Source organism: Rissa tridactyla, chromosome 4, assembly GCF_028500815.1.
Source record: "Rissa tridactyla isolate bRisTri1 chromosome 4, bRisTri1.patW.cur.20221130, whole genome shotgun sequence".
Lineage (NCBI taxonomy): Eukaryota > Metazoa > Chordata > Aves > Charadriiformes > Laridae > Rissa > Rissa tridactyla.
In genome coordinates, this window is record NC_071469.1 from 62,731,666 (window position 1) to 62,751,767 (window position 20,102).

Genomic DNA, 20,102 nt, shown 5'->3' on the forward strand with positions numbered 1-20,102 from the left:
GGAAACGGCAGCCGAGAGGGAGTAAGAAAAAGACTGCTCCTTCCACAGTGCGTTTGTGGCTTCATCCTGTGCAGTTCTCAGCACCCGCACAGTTGCCATGAAATCTTTGGGCATTAAGGGTCTTGCCACGTGCACCATAGCATCTCGCTGCTTTATAGATTCAGGCCTTTTCCATCCCCCGTTTGCTGTCACTGAAATCAGCTGAAGTTTCGCCTTCAACTGTAATAGGAGCAAGGTTGAGCCCTTTAATGCTTCGTTACCAACTCTGTCCCTCTGAACGGGAGAGGGAACAACAGGAATCGTCCTCAGTCAGGGGTGAGAAATACTTCATCCTGCCTTTCAGCAGGACGGTGCCGGAGAAGAGTAAAAATGTTACTGATGGTTAGCACTGAAGCTGCCCGATTCCTTGATACGCATCCAGAAAATTAATCTAAATTGTATTTGATGCTGCTGGCAGAGAAAATGAGCTTGATCAGTATGAATAGGATTTCTTCATGTTCTGATGAAGTACTCACTAGCAAGGTAGCATTTGTGTGTGTAGTGAGGCCCGGTACCAGTGACACGCTGAAAAAACCCTTCCCCATCACTGCGTTAATGTCTTTGAGTTCAGCTGCTTACCACCTGGCTGAACAAACAAATCCAATGTGTAATAATTAATTCCTCCTAATTTGATAATGATGCTAACGGTAAACAAAGTTGCTGTTCAGTCTTGCACAGCACACGGTGCTACGTTGGTTCTGGCTGCATTTGCCCGTAGATAGGAATCAATGAAATGAGAGCAAATAACTCACGGTTTTTTTAAGAGAAGACATTATATATACTGTGAAGTTTTGACAGCAGAAGTGCTCTCAGTTTCTGATGCAAATTCTGTGAACGCAGGCTGGAGAGAAAAACTGCAGAGGCTGAAAGGGGGGTCGGGAGCAGAGAAGAGCACTGTTTCTGGGAGCACAGGAAACAGAACGCTGTCAGCAGTGAGTCCTGTTCTTCCATAATCACAGAATCACAGAATCTGTTCTCTCACACGAATGCTTGTGTTTTCAGTCTTTCTTTGCTTGTAAAGAAAAATATTTCAGTTTTCCTTTTCCTAAAAAAGGGTGTTTTGGAAGTGTTTGGAGAGTAGGAGGAGAACTGGATTTTAAAGATTTTTCCACAATGTTCATTAAAGTATTTGGAAAGCTAAATCAAGAAAATCAAGAAGTACTGATAGTTTACCTTTTTCTTCCCCCCCCCCCCCAATAATAAATTATCTAAAATTATTTTATTAATTAAAAGAATCCCAAGAAGTACCTAGATTGACCAGTGAAAATACACAACAGCAAAAAAGAAGGGAGAGGGGATGTAGCTTTGCTGTTTTCTACCTCATGCTTGGTCAGATTAATTATATAGAATCATAGACTTATAGAATGGTTTAGATTGGAAGAAGGAGGAAATCATAGAATGGTTTGGGTTGGAAGGGACCTTAAAGATCACCTAGTTCCAGCCCCCTGCCATGGGCAGGGACACCTCCCACTAGATCAGGTTGCTCAAAGCCCCATCCAGCCTGGCCTTGAACACCTCCAGGGATGGGGCATCCACAACTTCCCTGGGAAACCTGTTCCACTGCCTCACCACCCTCACAGTAAAGAGTTTCTTCCTAATACCTAATCTAAACTTACCCTCTTTCAGTTTAAAACTGTTATCCCTTGTCCTATCCCCCCAATCCCTGATAAAGAGTCCCTCCCCATCTTTCTTGTCGGCCCCCTTTAGGTACTGGAAGGCTGCTATAAGGTCTCCTCGGAGCCTTCTCTTCTCCAGGCTGAACAGCCCCAAGTCTCTCAGCCTGTCCTCATGTTAGTTTTTTTAAATACCTTTCTTTTTAAAAAATGGGGAAAAGTGTCCTTAAAAGTTTCTCATTTAAAATGAGTATCCCTATGGATAAATGGGTAACACAGATGTTATTGGGGATTTTTTTTTTCATGTATTTTTTAGCTGCTGCTAAGTTATTGCTCGAGGAACTGAAATGGATGTCTGTAGTGCTCCTTATGGCATCACTTAGGCAATCCTTCCCACTCATATGATCCCGAGCTCCCTCCAAGCCCCGCTGGCAGTAGCGGGATCCTGCATAGACCAGGCTCCTGCCCGGGCAGACCCACATGCCGCATCCCAGCCAATATTTCTGAGTAATGTCAGTGACTCAGGCAACAAACACATGTGACAACTCACAAGCAGCTCTGTGAAGGCTTCCCATTTCACACTAAATAGACACATGATTCATCACCTTCTCCTGCTGAGTGCATCCTATGTATAGAGGGATTCAGTTAAGCGGCACTGACCCTACCGATTTCCAAACTCAAAATCCTGCTCTCAGGAAACTATTCCTTTTCCAAATATGCAAAAAATCCATGACAGAGGAAAAGGTGTGATAAGGAAATAGAAAAGCAAAACTGCAATTAGCATCTGCCACACGCTTAAGTCTGATCTGTTAGTCCTTAATGAAGTTCTTTGGATGCATGAAGAGAAGCATGTTATCCTTAAAGCAGTATGGATGAAAGATAAGGATGCTGAATGTGCCAGTATGCAGCACAGGTCCTGCAGCGCCATGGGAAAACAGCATGGGTTCAGTCCTCGGGGCTGATGAGGACTCTGCGAGGTGGGGGTTGGTCTCTTCTTCCAAGTAACAGGCGATAGGACAAGAGGAAATGGCCTCAAGTTGTGCCAGGGGAGGTTTAGACTGGATTTTACGAAAAAAATTTACACTGAAAGGGTTATTAAGCATTGGAACAGGCTGCCCAGGGAAGTGGTTGAGGCACCATCCCTGGAGGTATTTAAAAGATGGGTAGACATGGTGCTTAGAGATATGGTTTAGTGATGGTTTTTTGTCAGAGTTAGGTTGATGGTTGGACTTGACAATCTGAAAGGTCCCTCCCAACCTAGGCAATTCTATGATTCTGTGACCCCCCTGAGTCCTCACAACTACATGCGGCAGGAGCAGGCTCAGCCCCTAGTGTAAGAGAATAAAGCTCGATGACACAGCCTTATTTAGTTGGATTCAAAGAAAGTTTACCCAGGCTTTTATGTACAGCAATAGAAGGGCTCAGCGTGTCTTATGATAAACTACTGCCTGAAGCCCATTTCCATCTGTAATTGTTAGCACAGCTGATTATTGTCCCTGGGTTAAAGGAATCGCCCGTTATTCTGGGCTCCGCTTCGTGACTCAGCTCCTGAGAGCTATTTCAAGTAGCAGAGGGGAGAAGCTGCCAGGCTGGCATCCCCTTACGGTTTTCTTTGTGGAAATAGGATGTGGCTTTGCACGACAGGCGCTTGTGCTCTGCGAACTGTCTGAAGGGATTACACGGACTGGAGCCATAATCATATGCTCTGATATTGTTGATGCATTATAAATGGTCCATTATTCACCCGCATGAGGAAAGACAGAGGAACGGAAAATTAAAATGCGAAACTAGTGAGCACAAAAACTGAGCTAGTGATTCATGCTGTGTGGAAAATGGGCCTCACTGGGTGTAGGTCTGTAGTTCTCTAGAATTAAGTACAGCTACAGGGGCTAATAATTTAGCTCATTAACAACAATATTTGTCTTTCAGCCCTGAAAAATGCATGAGTAACAATGGCACACGCACCCTGTGCATCATGCTCTCGCTCATGGCAGAGGGAGGTGCACGAATATGTTGATAAGATGGCAGCACAGATTTTGCCTAGCACATAAAACCAACAACATAAAACCAATAATTAACCTCGATTTGATCTGACTGTCTTGTGTTCCCTCCTCCTCTCATCTTCAGTTATGCTGAGTGCAGAGGTTTTCCCATTCACTGTTTTTTCTGAGCCCTTCTCATTGGAGGGGTTCAATAAGAAACACGACTATCACCACTTTGCCTCCTGCCGAGCTGCAGGATGGAGCTGGAGGGACTGAGCACCTCACATTGGGTGCTCGGCATTTCCAGCATGACCCCCTCAGAGACAGCTTTCTCCTCGCCTTGCTTTCAGCATTTTCATCTCCAAGACTAATTCTGGAAACACATCCATAATGCTGTGGCCTAGGACCATTCTTTCCCTGCATTGGACTATTTCTGAAGTCCATTTTGCCAAGGAATCACAGCAGAAAGGCTGTAGAGTCTCTTTCCCAAGTACCCTCTCACTCTTTGATAAAAAAGCGCTCTCATCCTTCTCCTGAACAGCAAAATTTCAACAGGGAAAAGCAAATGAAACACGGTTTATATTTATAGTCAGATATAAAATTCTCACTCAAAGAGAAATCGATTTTTTCTCTGTGGAAAAGAACAAATTTCCTCTCCTGGATTTTGAACTTTATTCCTTTCTTAAAGATCCTTCAGAGAGAAATGAAGGACCCCATTAACCATCGCCATTTCCAAACGGATCATGCACCACAGAAAACCAGAAGCCTTTGGAGGTAACGGGAAGTCCCCAGGCAACAACCTGAAACTTTAAAACTGGCAAAGGAATGAAGGAGTGAAACATCCCAAATGCCCAATTAGTCAGTTTTATTATCATATCATGCATGGTCTCTATGAAAACCTAGCCACATCTCACAAACTCTGAGACCATCAAAAAGATGCTGTATGTGCACACCCCATAATAAAATTGTTAGAAACTCATAAGGAGGTTTCTAATGTGAGTCATGCTATCCAGGAAGAGATGAGACGGGGCAGTCAGCTCACTTTTAACCAGCAGCGTGAGCCCAGTGCAAAATCAGCAAATCAAGACGACCGTGGATATCGCAGACAAGTTTGAACAGTATTTTATTTACAGCCTCACAAATGCCTAAATCTCAACCAAGCTGCAAATCTAACTCCCTGCTCTGATTTGGAGGAAGGAGGGAGAGTGCAGATGCCAGCAACAACTTTGAAGATTTATTTGCACTCTGTAGCACTCACCTAACTTTCCAGTAAACTGGGAGAGAGGAGGACCAAGGGGTGTGAGACAGAGGAGCAAGGGCATGGATGAATTGGTCCTGGGTAACTGCACGGAAGACAAGCCTTAGTGAGACCTTAAAAGACAGCTTGGAAAAGAGAACAGTTTCAGGTACAGCATTAATCTTTCATTTTCTTCATTTACACTTTTTTAATCTGGGGGAGCTTTTGACTGTTAAGAAGAGAACAAGTAATGACAGGGCAGCACTGCAGAACAGCCCTTGGGGTGCCTACGAACCAGAACAGGTTTAGGAATCAGCAGCTCAAGGCCCACAGCCATCATCCAGTGATCTGCAAAAAGGAAAATGTCATCCTGCCAGATGTTACCTAGAGCCTTACCAGCAAGACCGCCCATAAATTTTAAGAAACAGTCACTTTATGAAGACCAGACTGACCAGGCAATAGGCAGAGCTGGAGAACAGTGCCAGAGCCAGGATGGTGAGACCATTGGGTATGCGCCCCTGATAAAGTCAGCATGAGACAGGCAGGAGTCTGAAGCAGCCCTTCCTTCCCTACCACTGCAAGATTTTCTTAGCTACCTAACTTAGTTCAGTGGCCCTGTTTGTTCCCTCTTAAAATTTCTATTTCTGGACAGAACATGTCCCTACCAGGAACATCCATCTCTTGGGGCAGGAGGGGGTTGGCAGTACATCAGGCCCTGCTTGGGACCAGCCCTACAGATTGTAGAGCTGGAGAGAGGAGCAAAAACTAGGGCAGGCATTACTGTAATACCTGCTGGAGAGACTAGGCTCAGGTACAGGTTGGACCTAGTCAAGGCTTGGCCAAGGAGAGCACATCTTCAGCCTGGACTGAACAAGGAGCATGGCGGAAACCTCCTGAGTTCTTGGAGACAGATGCCAGCAGTGCAGAAGCAGCTGGAATTTACTGCGTGGAGCAAGGAGGAAGGAAGTCTTGGAGAGATGGGTCTGGTGGGAAGCGGTCCGCTCAGGTGTGTAGCTAGGGTTTGCCCCTCGTGCATTTTCTGCCCATCACAACTGCATTTTACAAATCCTCTAGCACACAAGTTCATAGGGAAGTGTCTAGAGGAAGACTTTGAGCATGTATTAATAGTAGATTTAGAAATTGGACGGTAAGATTTTTCTAGCCAAGGTGTCTCCAAGGGATGGGCAAACAACACAATTCCCATTTTAGACCCCAAATTCTCACAGCAAAAGTTAAGAAAGACCGATACACAGAGGACTCACAGCTGTAAACTTCAAAACTATTGTTATTTCCTTGTGAAGCCTGGAAATCTCGGGCTGCAGAGCAAATAATTTTCAACCATGAAAGACTTAAGCTTTTAAGTGGCACTTTGCCAGCAGAAAGGTGGTGCGCATCAAAAATATTGCTTTTAATTTTAACTGTACCTGTTGACCCTGACCTGGTGGCAGATGGAACACATCAAACATTTCGTAACGCATAAATACCGCGCCACCCCACACAGGACGGACTCAGGACTTCCCATAGCATGATACACTGAAAGTCTACCCCTCCCCCTGTACCTATTGGCATCTAACAGGGCAAATAAAAGCTGATTTCAAAGCCACTGCTCCTTCCTGGGGGTCCCACAGCCTTCACATCCTTTCGTCTTTAAATTCAATCAGCACTATTCTCTATTTAACCTGAAAATAAGGATATCCCCCAGGTTTAGGCACATCCATGAATCTGCACATCTTATCGGTGATCACAAGCAATGAAGGACAAGAACAGCTGGTAGAAATGAGATTGCAGTTACAGGCTTTTGCACCAAGCCACACCTAACCTCTAGGCTGAGAAATCTGTGCATGCTCTAAGTCTGGAGGGGTGTCAGACAGCGTTTACTGAGAGACAGCATTGGTAGATGCCTGGTTTAGGACTTTTCCATGATCCTTTGAAGTACCCATACAAGATAGAGCAGCAAGAACTAGTAGAAAATTGACACCCTCAAGCAAAGACAGACTTTTATTCTGGAAAAACTACTTAAATCCAATCTGCTGCTGTCTAATGTGTATGCCAGAGGGACAAAATATGGTGTAAAATAAGATCTCAGCAAGCCGAGATCCAGCTTACATATTTGGCCTGTTTAATCCAAGGATGAAAATAATTACACAAAGTCAGTCTAAGCAATCCCAGAAGGATCTGAACATATGAAATATAGTAATTGCAAGAAGCGGAAGGAAGGGAGAGCTACACCAGTTTCAGTTCCCCTTGGCTTTCTTAGACTTGTGTATGAATTTGGCCCAGAAAACTGTCTGGCGTTGGGGATGGTGATCATTCATCCCTTCTATTTGCACAAGAATGTGGGAAGGGCTTAGAAAAAGCGCCTCTTCTCCCATCTGGGGGCCTGGGTGGGTGCCAGTTAAGTTCAATGATTCATAACCATTTCAATAAGCTCCTTGCCACTCTCTATTTTGCAGGCGTTTGTAAAGAAAGCGAATGTACATGCCGCAGCAGCACGTAGGTTGCTCTGTCAGGACGGGGGGTATCCTACTTTCTTCTGTTCATCATGACAGCAATACCAGGAGAAGGGGAAATAAAACCAGTTTATCACCTTAGCACACATCCAGCGAGGCTTTCAAACACCAGTAGCTGGGGAAAAGAGAGAGAAGAGACCTAACACACAGGTAGAAGCTCTTATGCGGTATGTGCTCAGAGAAGCAAGAAACTGCATCTTCTTGAGGGCACCAGGAGCCTGTCCTGCACGTCTGCAGCAGCGACCGCAAGGCAGCATGAGGAAAGGCAATGAGAGACGTGCTGCACGAGGCGAGCTCCTACCTGGAAGTCGTGGGCAGGTCTCGGTCTCGGTCTCCTGGCTGACAGCAGTCCCTGCCGTGATGAATGAGGCGCTTTGGGTCATTCATGGGCCCAGGTCCCAGGGTGGGGCAGACGGGGCGGCTTGGGCTCCAAACCCCGCCTCACATCATGTGAGCCCTTCACGGCTAGGTCTTCCCAGAGGCAACTCCCTTTGCCCATTCTGTGTTTCCGTAACCCGTCATGAGCTTCTCTGCCTGTTGAGCAGCGAATTGCAGCCATTCTGCCTTGCCTTTGAACGTTTGCCAAGACTTTGTTTGTTTTCTCTTCTGTTTCAAACATTCTTTGTGTCTTTCTGGCTCAGTTAATTAGCTACAATACTCAGCTTCTCCAGTTTTTAAGTGCTGCCCAAATAATAGCTGATCATATGTAGAGAGACTTTAAAGCCTGTAGCTATGCTGAAAAATGAAGGTGCAACTCTGCCTATGGCCGATTCATACAGCTGATGCACATAACAACATCAGAGAAGACCTGGTTGCTTGGGGTTAATGACCATAGTAGGGTTCGTGCCTTGGTTTCTGTAGTGGCCTGCAGCCAAAACTACCACATCTTTGCTCCCAGTCCTGGCACAGATCAGTCAATTAAGGTAATAGGAGGGGACTTTTTATAAGGGCATGTTGTGATAGGACAAGGGGTAAGGGCTTTAAACTGAAAGACAGTAGATTTAGATTAAAGATAAGGAAGAAATTCTTCACTGTGAGGGTGGTGAGGCAGTGGAACAGGTTGCCCAGGGAAGTTGTGGATGCCCCATCCCTGGAAGTGTTCAAGGCCAGGCTGGATGGGGTTTTGAGCAGCCTGGTCTAGTGGGAGGTGTCCCTGCCCGTGGCAGGGGGGTTGGAACTCGGTGATCTTTAAGGTCCCTTCCGATCTAAACTATTCTATAAGTCTGGATAATTAACAACACCTGCAGTTGCAGGAGGGGTATCTGGGACATAAAGAGAGAATGGCACTGCAAACTGGCTGCAAGAGAACATCTCCAAGGGGTCTTCTGCAGCCAGAAAGGGTGGGAAGCCTGAGCAAGAGGCACCTGGGGAATGGGAGGAACAGTCTCAGGACTGCTCAGGACAAGAGGTGAGGAGAAGGAGAAGGAGAGAAAGGCCGTGCATAGCCAAGAAGATCAGGACGAAAAGTGGTCTGAGATATTTGGAGCAGTTGTATCAGATGGACCCTCAGACTGTATTTTAGAGGTTTATCTGAGCTGGACTATTCCTACAACCCCATGATGTTGCTTATCTTTACCTATCACAAGGCAGTCTGTCCAGGGGTTAAAACTGCAGTTTTCAGCCATGTGGCAGGCTGTTGTAATCCATCTCTATTACATAACCCAGCAAATATTTTGCTAAAGTTCAGTCAAATTGCAGGACTGATGCTGGTGAGGAGCATATTCTCCTTTATGATTTTTTTCCCTTTGGAAATCAGGACAGTGAAATGCAAATGGCAGCTTTTCCTCTTCTTGCCTAATTCAGTGGCCAAGCAAAGGCACTGCGCTCCCTCTCATACCAGTCGTGTTCTGCTTATCGAGGAAAAGGTTAACATTTCTCCTTTCCCTACTCGCTCCTGCGGTGGCACAGAACAGAGATAAGAGAGTAAGAGACAAGCATGGCACAAGTCAAGCAAAGAACTGGAAACAGGGTAGGGAGGAGGCAAGTTATCCTTAGCTGGAATTAGGTGGAGCTCAACTATTCTCGTGCTGTTTTGCTAAGGTCACTCTGGATTAAGAGGGGACATGAAGGGGAAGGGAGGGAGACAAGAAGAGTCTTGTTATTTAGCTTCTCCCTGAGACTGTTTATAGGTTGTTTGACATAATTTCATGATCATTCATGGCAAAGCTTTCCTAGGCTGTTTTCTTCATCCTCCCTTTAATGCTACTGCTGCCTTTCTGGTGATGTGGGATCTGCGTGGCTCTCCAAGTCTCATATTTTCTCCTGCTCCTCCTCAACTGTGTAGGGACCAGAGCCCAACCCTGCTTCTCTCTTCTCATCAGGTTGTTGGCCCTTCTCTGTAATACAGAGAACAGCTGTTGAAGACTGTTGGGCCAGATCACTGTTTGCTCTATACTTCACAACAGCTTGAGATCCAGCTCCTTCACACTTTGCTGCTGAAACTCACCTTTTTCATCTTTTTCCGTACCTTCTGTTTTAATCCTTTTTGTTTTCCTAATCATTGCTTTAACCCCCATTTACTAAAGCTTTTTGTGGTCCAACTACCTCTTCCAGTTACACTAGTGTGAATCCAGAGTAAATCTGCTGATGTAATTTGGATTATAAAATATGAGATAACTATACGTACCATCAGCTAGAGCCAAAACCAATGTCACCATCATCAGCATTTTCTCGCTGTTGTTCCCAATATCAAAGAGAGACTGTAGTCTGGGAATGGTGATACTAATCATCAGACTTGGAGTTAAGTTGCATAATTTGCCTACTTCAACCTTCTCCAGACGCTTTTCAGCCATTAATTAAATATAGGAGCCCAATAAAGACAAGGGTAATAATTTTTAGGGTGAGGCTCTAAGAAGGCAGCAATGTTCTCAAAGGCACATATCAAGGGTCCAACCTGGCTTTATGATGAAATCCCCCATTGATTCTATTAGCTCACAGTCAGTGATAGGAGTCAACAGAAGAGTCCCCATCTCTTGTCCCTGTCCTGCCAGAACATTGATCCCACTGAGAGAAGGGGTGCCACAGAAGTGCTGAGTCTTTTCCATGGCACAGTTGTATTGAATTTGGAGTTGGTAGAAGAATCTTTTCTTGATCTTTCTTTAAATAGTGGCAAAGGAAACTTGAATATGAATGTCTGGAACAAACCACCCCATATAGCATTGGTTTTACTGGGGCCTATCACATTTCGTCTTCCAGTCCGTGTCATCAGGCTTCCTTGGGAGTCTGGGGTGGATTTACCCTTTTTATGCTGCTGAGTCCCAAAGGGATTTACTGATGTTGATCATCAGTCCAGGCCGAGCACTGCTTTGGTACTGCCAGACCTCAAAAACAAAAGTGTGGAGAACCTGATGTGTTCTATATTCATCCACATTCACAGCACCTCTCCTGAACAACATGTGATGCCACAGTAGCTTCCTGCTGTGTGTCATGAACTTTTAAAAAAAATAGAGAGCGAGTCTGGAGAACTTTCCAGATTATGCAGTGCATCTGCCTTCTGTGCTCTAAGAAAAGGGTGAAGGTGATAGGGCTGTTTCCTCTTCTTTTCCTGGCGCATAGGTGTGCATCACGCTCTCACACTGGACTAATCTGCTGGTCCATCCCAGCTGCGTGTTTCATTAGAAAAAGTTTGTGTTGAGGTGACATGGAAAGCTCTGTGGCAATAAAGGACAGATGAGGCAGTTTTGTTTGCTGCCTCTTGTGTATTCTATGAACGCAGCATTAAATGCAGGTAAAAGAGTGCATGCTATCATTTACAATTAAATTACTAGCATAAATTTACTAATATTTCTCCAACAGTGATTTTAACAGCTGGAGAGATTTTTTTTCAGCCTCTTCTGACAGAGGAACTCACACTGATAGAAATCTAATGGTGCAATTGTGCTAAAGAAAACCCTGCAAGCACAGCCACGGCTAATTACTCTAACCTCAGACCTGGCTGCTGTCCCCACGGCGAGGCTCTGTGCAGGTACATGGGCTAGCAGGGTTAGCCGAGGAACAGACTAATGGAGAAACAGGATTGAAAGGTTATACTTGTGCAACCCTTATGGCCTCAAAGATACTTTGACACAAATTGGAGATGTTACGCCAGTAAGTTTTGGTACATAGATATTACAATTTAGTAGTAGTATCTAATTCTAGTAAGCATGTAGGGTTAAGCCTAGAAAAATCAGGATCTTGTAGGCATTTTCAAACTCGTCTGTGTCTCACAGCCGAATACAATGATTAATTCTCTGTGTTGACATAAAGGCAGGGATGTATCCTTGCAAGATGGCTATTCCTTTGGTGTTTGACAGATTGGTGGCCTTCATTGCCTAGGATGAATGGGTGCTAGCATGGGCAGGCCGGGCTGGATGGAGCTCCCTCATGCAGAAGACCAGCTCCATGTGCCTTTTCTTTGACAGTAACAATGGCCTTAGGAGCTCCTCATTATCCCCTCTCTTGAACCTCCTCGGTGCCACGCCATCCCCAACGGTGCACTCTACGTCAGACCAGGGTAAAAATAACCCTCCTGCAACCTCACTGCCAACCAAAAACCCATGGGGATCATAGAATCATAGAATGGTTAGAGTTGGAAGGGACCTTAAAGATCACCTTGTTCCAACCCCCCTGCCATGGGCAGGGACACCTCTCACTAGACCAGGCTGCTCAAAGCCCCATCCAGCCTGGCCTTGAACATTTCCAGGGATGAGGCATCTACAACTTCCCCAGGGCAACCTGTTCCACTGCCTCACCACCCTCATAGTGAAGAATTTCTTCCTAATATCTAATCTAAATCTGCCCTCTTCCAGTTTAAAGCCCTTACCCCTTGTCCTATCACTACATGCCCTTGTAAAAAGTTGCTCTCCAGCTTTCTTGTAGGCCCCCTTCAGATACTGGAAGGCTGCTATAAAGTCTTCCCAGAGCCTTCTCTTCTCCAAGCCAGATATCCCACTGCTAAATAATGCAGCCCTGAGTTCCCCGTGGATTCAGGTTACCCGTGGTGGCCGTGCTGGCAGATGTTAAGGGAAAGATGGGCTGGGAATGGGATGGTGATCGGGACAAGGGTGCACGGCACTGTACTCCCAGGAAATACAAGGTCCATGTGCATGGGTCACTGGCATGGGGTGACTGTGTGTGCTTGAAGCTCGGACCCAGGCTTATTTTGCAGCCATTCCTCTGTATGGACAAGCCCAGCCTGGCTGTTTGTTTGCTGTTTGTCTTGGCGGTGAGTCCCCGCATCAAACCGAGGGTGTCATTTCTCTCCAGCGGCAGCAGCCCACACCAGAGCGAGTAGCAATAGCAGCGGCCCCAGAGGCCCTTGCTGGCGGGGGCTCTCCCTGGCCTTTGCTTTGCATTCCTCCACCTCTCGCCCAGTAACAAGGGCTCTGAAAAAGAGGTTGTTGCAGCCAGAGTGGCTTGGACAGAAACAGGCGGCGCGCGAACCACTGGGCAAATGCACCACACGTCCAAATTGCTCAGGGAGGAGCGCTCTACCAAAGCTAACTTGAGATCTCTGTTCATTCTTCCTCCTCCTTGAAGTTTTGAAATGCAGCAGTAAAGAAAAATCAACATTTTTCAGCTGGTTTTGGTTTGCTCCCAGGGTATGTCTGTTCCTTGCATGAATCAGAAACTGTGGCAAACACAATGTGCTGTGCCTCTAACGGGTACATACCATCCTCATTTCTTGCAGTTAGATGGAGAACAGCAATACACTTTATTGCCCAGTGGATGGACAAAGAAAGCCTTGTTGCCTGTGGAACTCTGTCATGCTGAGGTTTCTTTTCCACTTGGTGCTCATATGTCACCAAAGGGCCCGTGCCTACCCATTGGAAATAAATGTGTGAAACTAATAACCAAAAATAAAAACTCTGGAGGGAGGGAGATGCCTCTGGAGGGAGGGAGAACAGAGAGAAGCCAGAGCGATGCAATTTACTGAGCCTGATTCACAGTGCTGGGAGGGAGCTCTGCCAGAGCCAGATGAATCAGATTCCCTTTCAGTCGGTGCTGGCACCACAGTTATTTTGGTGTCACCATGGGAAGAAGGAGTGTATATTTGGGAAGCATTACTGGACAGTGAGTTTGACACCCTGACACGTCTGCTGAAACCGAAACGGCTTGTGTCATTCTAATGTTATACTCACTGAAAGAAGCAAAAGGAAGGAAAATGAAATATGCTGGCATGTCAGGTCAGAGCCTCTCCTGAGAGCCGGGGAGGGTGTTCCTCACCCGAGCTGGGAGTCTGGCTCCTACAGGTTTTGTTTATCTCTGTCTCGTAATGCGTCTGAAATAGATGTTGTTACAGCTTGTAGACAAACATCTTGAGAAAATATTTCTAAGAAAAAATGCAGCTCAGCTGGCATTTTGGTTTAGATCCTCAAAATCTGTAGGCCGTATTCAGCAGCTCGTGAGACAGAATGTACACCCAGCCCTCGCCGTGCCTTTGGCATTGCAGATAAGAAGAAGAGAAGGGATGTCACTGTGCTTTTAGTGGTTTTTAGATGTCACACCTTGCGATGGAATCCTGCCCAGGGGCTTTCACAGCTCTGGCTGATCTCAGGAACCCACTTGTGTGCAATTCTCACACGGTGCGAAGATGAACCTGGCACCTGAGATGCAGCAACATTGCAGTTCAAGTGCCCATTCAGCAAAGTCCTAAAATACACGTTTTGCTTTGACCCTGTGCTCCAATCCTGTGGCAACCAGGAGGCCATACAAACTTGCTCAAGTGTCTTACTAACTTTCAGAGACTGCCATTGATTTTGGGGGGGTTTAGGTCACTCCCCAAACAAGGTAAAGAATAGGTTTAGAAAACATTTGTGCTAGAAAGACCTTTATATTTGGGAATTTGGCCAATTGCGACAGTTTGCTGATGCGGATGTTCTCTTCTACTTATTTGTTGTTCTGACTCAAAAATTATCCACGAAAAACATTGTCTCGGTGTTCATCAACAACTGCAAAATGCTGCCGGCATCCTCCAGATGTCAGATCTGAGTGCATGCTTGTGCTTGCCTGGCTAATAAAGAAAACTGGCAAATTTTTGTTTATCTGTTTCTCACCTATGTCATCATGACAGTCAGCTAAAGCAAAGGCAGATGAATATAGGCAGCAGAGACAGCAGCTTACGAAACGAGCCTATTTTTAACAAGCCTTCCTTCCATGCTGCGGAGGAAACAAGGGATTTAATATGCGCTTCTTGATGTGGGATTCATCGTGTGGTTTCCCCACCCTTGTTCAGATGAGTCTGCCCCATCACCATGCTGATAGTCCTTCTCTCTTTCTCCTCCGCTTGGCAGGCTTTCTCAAACACATATCACATGCCCCGGGCAGCCAGCCAGCCTACCTGTCTGAGAAAAACAGACCTGCTTTTCCCTGCCGCACCCTGACCTCCGAGGATGATAACCTGTTGTCAAGAAACATCAGCAATAACTGTTTGGAAAACAGACGCCTGTCAAGTTTCACATGCAACTGGCTCTACATGCCGCGTCCTTTCCCAGCGGGGACCTTGTTGTCCGTGCCGTGGCCCCATTCCTGCTCTGCACCTCCCAGGCCAGGCACGGGGGTCCGGTTGGTGCTGTAGCGTGACCCGGTACAGGAGATGCTCCCCTTGAGCGTGACCCACCGCAGCATCCTTTCGCACCACCAGCAAACTGGTACCGGGGAGATGACAACCCATGTTCGTGACATGGGAGAATTTTGTTCCCTCGGAAAAAAACCCACCCAAACCTTTTTGCTAATTAGTGGGGAAAGCCTGGAGGGTGGAACGCTCTGTTGGTGTTTTGGTTTTATTTCTTTCTATTAGGTAGCATCTAGAAGTCCCATCAACGTCTCTGATGTGGTAAATAGCAAGAGCCACAAAACTATTTTGTTTGCTAAAGAAGTAAATCTGTGCAGGCAGACAAAAATTAAGAAAATGATACTACTGAAAAAGTCACATTTGTAAAAGAAAATCTCTCCTCCAAAACTTGTATTGAGGATATTTTGAGCAAATCATACTGAATTACTGTCTGGGCGTAGTCCTAAAATACTTGCCATAACCTTATACCAATTCAATTACTTAATCTAAACACCAGGTAACGAGCCGAGGGTTGGACTGTATCTTTTCGCTGGGTGGAGAGAAGTGACTTATTCCTTGAGTCGTCTCCCTGATTTCAACAAGCCAGCTTAAGCAATAAGGATGCTACTTGGTGTGACTGGAAGTCTGACAAGCAATTTCTGACCTTCCATTGTTGTGGAAAACATAATCCTAAACTATTTACAAAAGAAAAGAAGACATTAAAAAAAACCCCACCAAAACAAAAAACTTCCCTACTTTTAGGCTATCAAAATGTTTACAGACTGTGTTTTGTAGATTATAACTTCTTCTACCAGAATAAATAGTGAGGAAATTTATTGCAGAATGTAGATAAACATAGATTTTGTATATTTTAGGAAAAAAAAAAAGATACTGTAGAAATTTCACATTCTTGGCATTTTTGTAGACACAACCTTAAGACTACTAGTTGCTTATTTTAAAACAGGTTAATATGTGCATAAACTAAAGAGCAGATCTGTAATTTATTGATATGCTTCTGCCAGCTAAGAACTGGTTTTCATTACTCTTTTGACTCATTCCTCCAGTCATCACTGTTCTGCTTCAACAATATTTTATATTAAAACGTGTGTGTTTTCCCCTTTAAAAAAAAGAGGTTAAATTTCTCCTTTCCTTCTGCTCCGCAGTCGGGAAACACAGGAAAAAAAAAGCCCTTCTTCCAGAGTGCTGTATTGTTCAGCCAACAGATTGAATACAGAGCATAGAACACGTTGAATTCGCAAACATACACTATGCAGCGCAGCTTTTAGCTATTGTAAATGCCAGGTAGGTTGTATCATGCACTGTATCCTGCTAGTCGCTTCCTAACCGCTGTGAGAAATGAAGGGCAAGCATGTGAATTGAGGCATGCAACCCGAAACAGTTAATTCAGACACGACTGAATTTAATTTGTTTACAAAGTCAAAGGCTCCCTTAAGCTTAGCTTCAACATAATGCAGGCACCGAGGAAAGTTTAGAGGAGGAAACGACAGGCTTTTCTTAACTCTATTTTTCCTTATCTGATTCATGCAGCATCAGAGAAAGCCACACCCTAGAAGCTGCAGGGTTTGCCTCGGAGGTTGGTTCGCAGCTAGCAGAGCACAGAAAAGCAGAAGCAGAATACAGAAAAGTATAGAAAATGTAAGCCCACCACTGGCTGGAGATCCTGGCCAGTTAGGAAGAACTAGATGAAAGCAGTCACACATCTTGGTAGATTATGGTGGTAGAGCAATAACAAGAGAGGAAAACTTTGTCTTTTCAGAGGATCCCAGTGCAGAATCAGTCCCAATCCAGAGGAGGAGACGGAGACTTTGTGATTCTGTGCAGCAGGAAAAGTGCAGCTAGACTGAAACTAAATGCTGACACACTCCTTAGCCTCTCGGTGAATATACATCCTTGGATGCCAACCAGATTATTCCGGGCTGCCCTGCATCGCATTATGCCTGACTGATCGCTGCTTGCAGAGCTGGAGCTTCAGGTCATTGCAGAGAGAGAGAAGGAGTGATGTGGATGTTCCTAGCAGAACCCGAAGACACTTAGGGAGATTGATAAAGGATGCCCAGGCTGCCTGGCTGCCCGATTGGCTGCTGCGCTCCCCGAGCTCCAGTTGAGAGGGCAAGCTGACAGGGAGAGCGCAGCCTCCTCCCAGTGATGGAGAGGGCCAGGGCAGCCCCGCGGGGAAAGGGACCGAGAAACGGCAAGGCAGGTTTCTAAATGCTTCCCCAGGAGAAGGCAGGGAGGTGTGCAAGAATGGGGAGCAGACCCCGGGATTTTCCCTTCCCTGCGAGGCAGGACTTGATCCAAACCCCCCCTGAAGCCAGCAGAAGGGATCCCACTCATCTGCCAGTGCTTAAAAATCACATACTTAAACTCTGGTCACCCAGCAAAGGAAGGGGTTTGGGACACATCGTGAGAATGAACTTCAGTTTGTGGCCAGCTACTTACCACCGTCAAGGATGAAAAAGAGCAAAATATAAATTATACGTAGATCTTCATGTTGTGCTTATGATAATGCTCAGACATTTATGCAATGCACATCAGACAAAGAAATCCCAAAGTCCCTCCATGCCTTTCATTAGTAATATTTACAAAACATGGAAATCATGCTGCCTGTTCCACATGCAACCAGCCTGGGGTCAAAACCAGCTGCTGTGCAAGAATGCACATTAGGCCCAGTCCAGTGCCCACCAAGATCAATGAGGCAAGTTTCCCTGATCCTGGTGGGAGCTGAGGAGGGAACGAGAGCAACCAGTGTGAGCCAGGATGTGAGTGCTGCTAAAAGCAGGGAATTTGCCCATACTGTCACCCCCGTTTTCTGATTGTGAGTGTTGCCGTGGTATTGGTAAGGAGCACAGGGTAGGAAGGGATTTCAAGGCTTCATGCTACAGTTGGCTTCCTTGGCATTTATGGGACAACATGTGTGGCTGTACTGCTTCTGGCACCCAGCTTCAATCATATGTAGCCCTTACTTTGTCTTAATGAGCATAACCACCATGACACCAGATAGCTGGGCCCAGCCAGGACTTTGGGGATTTGGAGAGCCGACTCCCACCACCAGTAGGGTCTGTGGACTTCTAAGGGTAGGGTTCAACTCCCATGGCTTCAGAATAGAAGCTTACACTCTGTGTCCCATTGTAGTCAGAGGACTATAGTCATCCAACTATGTGTGGCTGTTAAGAGACTGTGCTCTTGACTTCACTGTCTATACGGACCATGCAACTGACAGTTTTGACTCCATGACTGTAGACCCGTGACCCCTTGAACTGCCCTGGGAGCCCAGATACCAAGCTTAGGTGTAGACACCTACACTTCAGTTGCTTACAGTTAGGTGAGAGGAATGCCACCATAGGTGTCCGTGGGACCATAGATGCCTGCAATGAGGTGAACTACTGCAGAGGATCAAGAGATGAGACCAAAGTTTGCGTTAAATACACCAGCCCATATTAACCAACTGCCGCAATGCTGGGCCAGTGCCTGCGACAGACACAGCCTTCACGGTAGCATGGCAGGGTAAGGTCACAACTGTTCTGCTTGTGTGAGTCCCTTACACCCACCTGGACCTCAACAGGGCTTGAAAAGAGGATATTCACCATGTCAGCATGGTCTATTGAGGCACCACTTGGGTAGGAGCAGTAGTGACAGTTGATAAACATTTTGCTAGAGTTTATTTATATGCCTAAGATTTATATTCTGCTACCTATGCCTGATGGCATAAATCCTTGAACAGCAGAGCCAATCCAAGGTCCCCAGCTTGTCGCTGCTTGAACACAGAGAAGATGGATCAGAAGATAGAGAGGTGACTCAGGGATTCTCTGTGCGCATAGGATGTGGTTCCTCTCTATTTGCAGAACCAGCTGATCAGGAGAGGGGTGTGGCATCTGACAAGCGAATTATTCTTAGCTCAGCAGAGGAATAAAAACCCACGTGTTGTTTCCTACTGTTGACAGCCCTTTAAAAATTAGCTTTTGAACATAGTAAAATATTTAGTGAAGGTGACAACAGTTCGAGTAAAAATGCAGATGCAAGCACGCGCCCCGGCACACACAGGAGAAGAGCTCAGCTGGAAGATTCCCCTTATTTACTCACTTCAGCCATGTGTTTGCACCTACAAAGCCAAAATGCTTCTTGTAGCAGATCTTTTTTGGTTAGCTTTATTTTTGCTTGTGATATCAGTAGGGAATTGCTGTAGAACGCAGAAAGCTTGCAGGATAAGGAATGCACCAATATGTCACCATCCAGCACAGGAAGCAGCAGGGCAGGACCTGGAAAGAGATCCATAGTTGGGGACTAGATTCAAATGAGGTTTCAGAGCTTGAATCATGACATCTGCAGAAATTTGTCCAGCACTGTGCTGCCAAGCGCCCCAGCTCTCTGCTTGGGCTGCTGTCTAATGCCGAACACACACACACACACTCTGGAGGTACCTCATTTCTGTTGCCCAAGAGATTGGATCTGCTCCCACATGTGTCCACAGCTGTCCTGCGGGAGAAGTTCAGTCCGCCTGGACTCCTGATCCTGCTGAGCTGCTGGATCTCAAGAGATGTTTTGTTAAGTATCCTTGGAGCATACTTTATCCACACTAGCAGGTTTGGTTTTCTCCATCTGCAGTGGTTTAGGGTGTTACCCACTTTTATCATAACACTCCAGTCCATGGAGCACTCACCTGGCGTGCTGATGGTTCAGTTGTCAGTCTGTTTTGCAAGGGTGAGCGTTTGGATCCACATCTGCCTTATCTCAGAAGAACCAGAGACATGAATGAACAGTAGCATTGGGTCTGGAAAGCATTTTCTCTCAAGGCCATTATGAAAGCTCTGTGCCTCTTGCTTGCTGAATACACTCCATCAGACAGAGTCTTCCTGAATGCAGATGAAGGGATGTTACCACAGTGGCAGTCACTGCTAAAACATGGGTTTCTCTGAGGTGCTGATGGAAGGGACCAAGACTTGGAAAAGGCACAGCATGCACACAGCTGCAATTAGTGGGCTCCAGCACATCTCGTTTGCACGTGCCAGCTACATGGAGCTGAGCTGCTAGTTTGTGGTAGCTGCACAACCACACAGGGAGACCTGACGGCCAACCTCTGCAGGGCCAAAGCTCAGCCTGTCATCCCTAGGCTCTTCCCAGTGTTCCTGCTGCTCTCTGCAAGCATTTTCAACCTGTGAACAGAGCTAATGC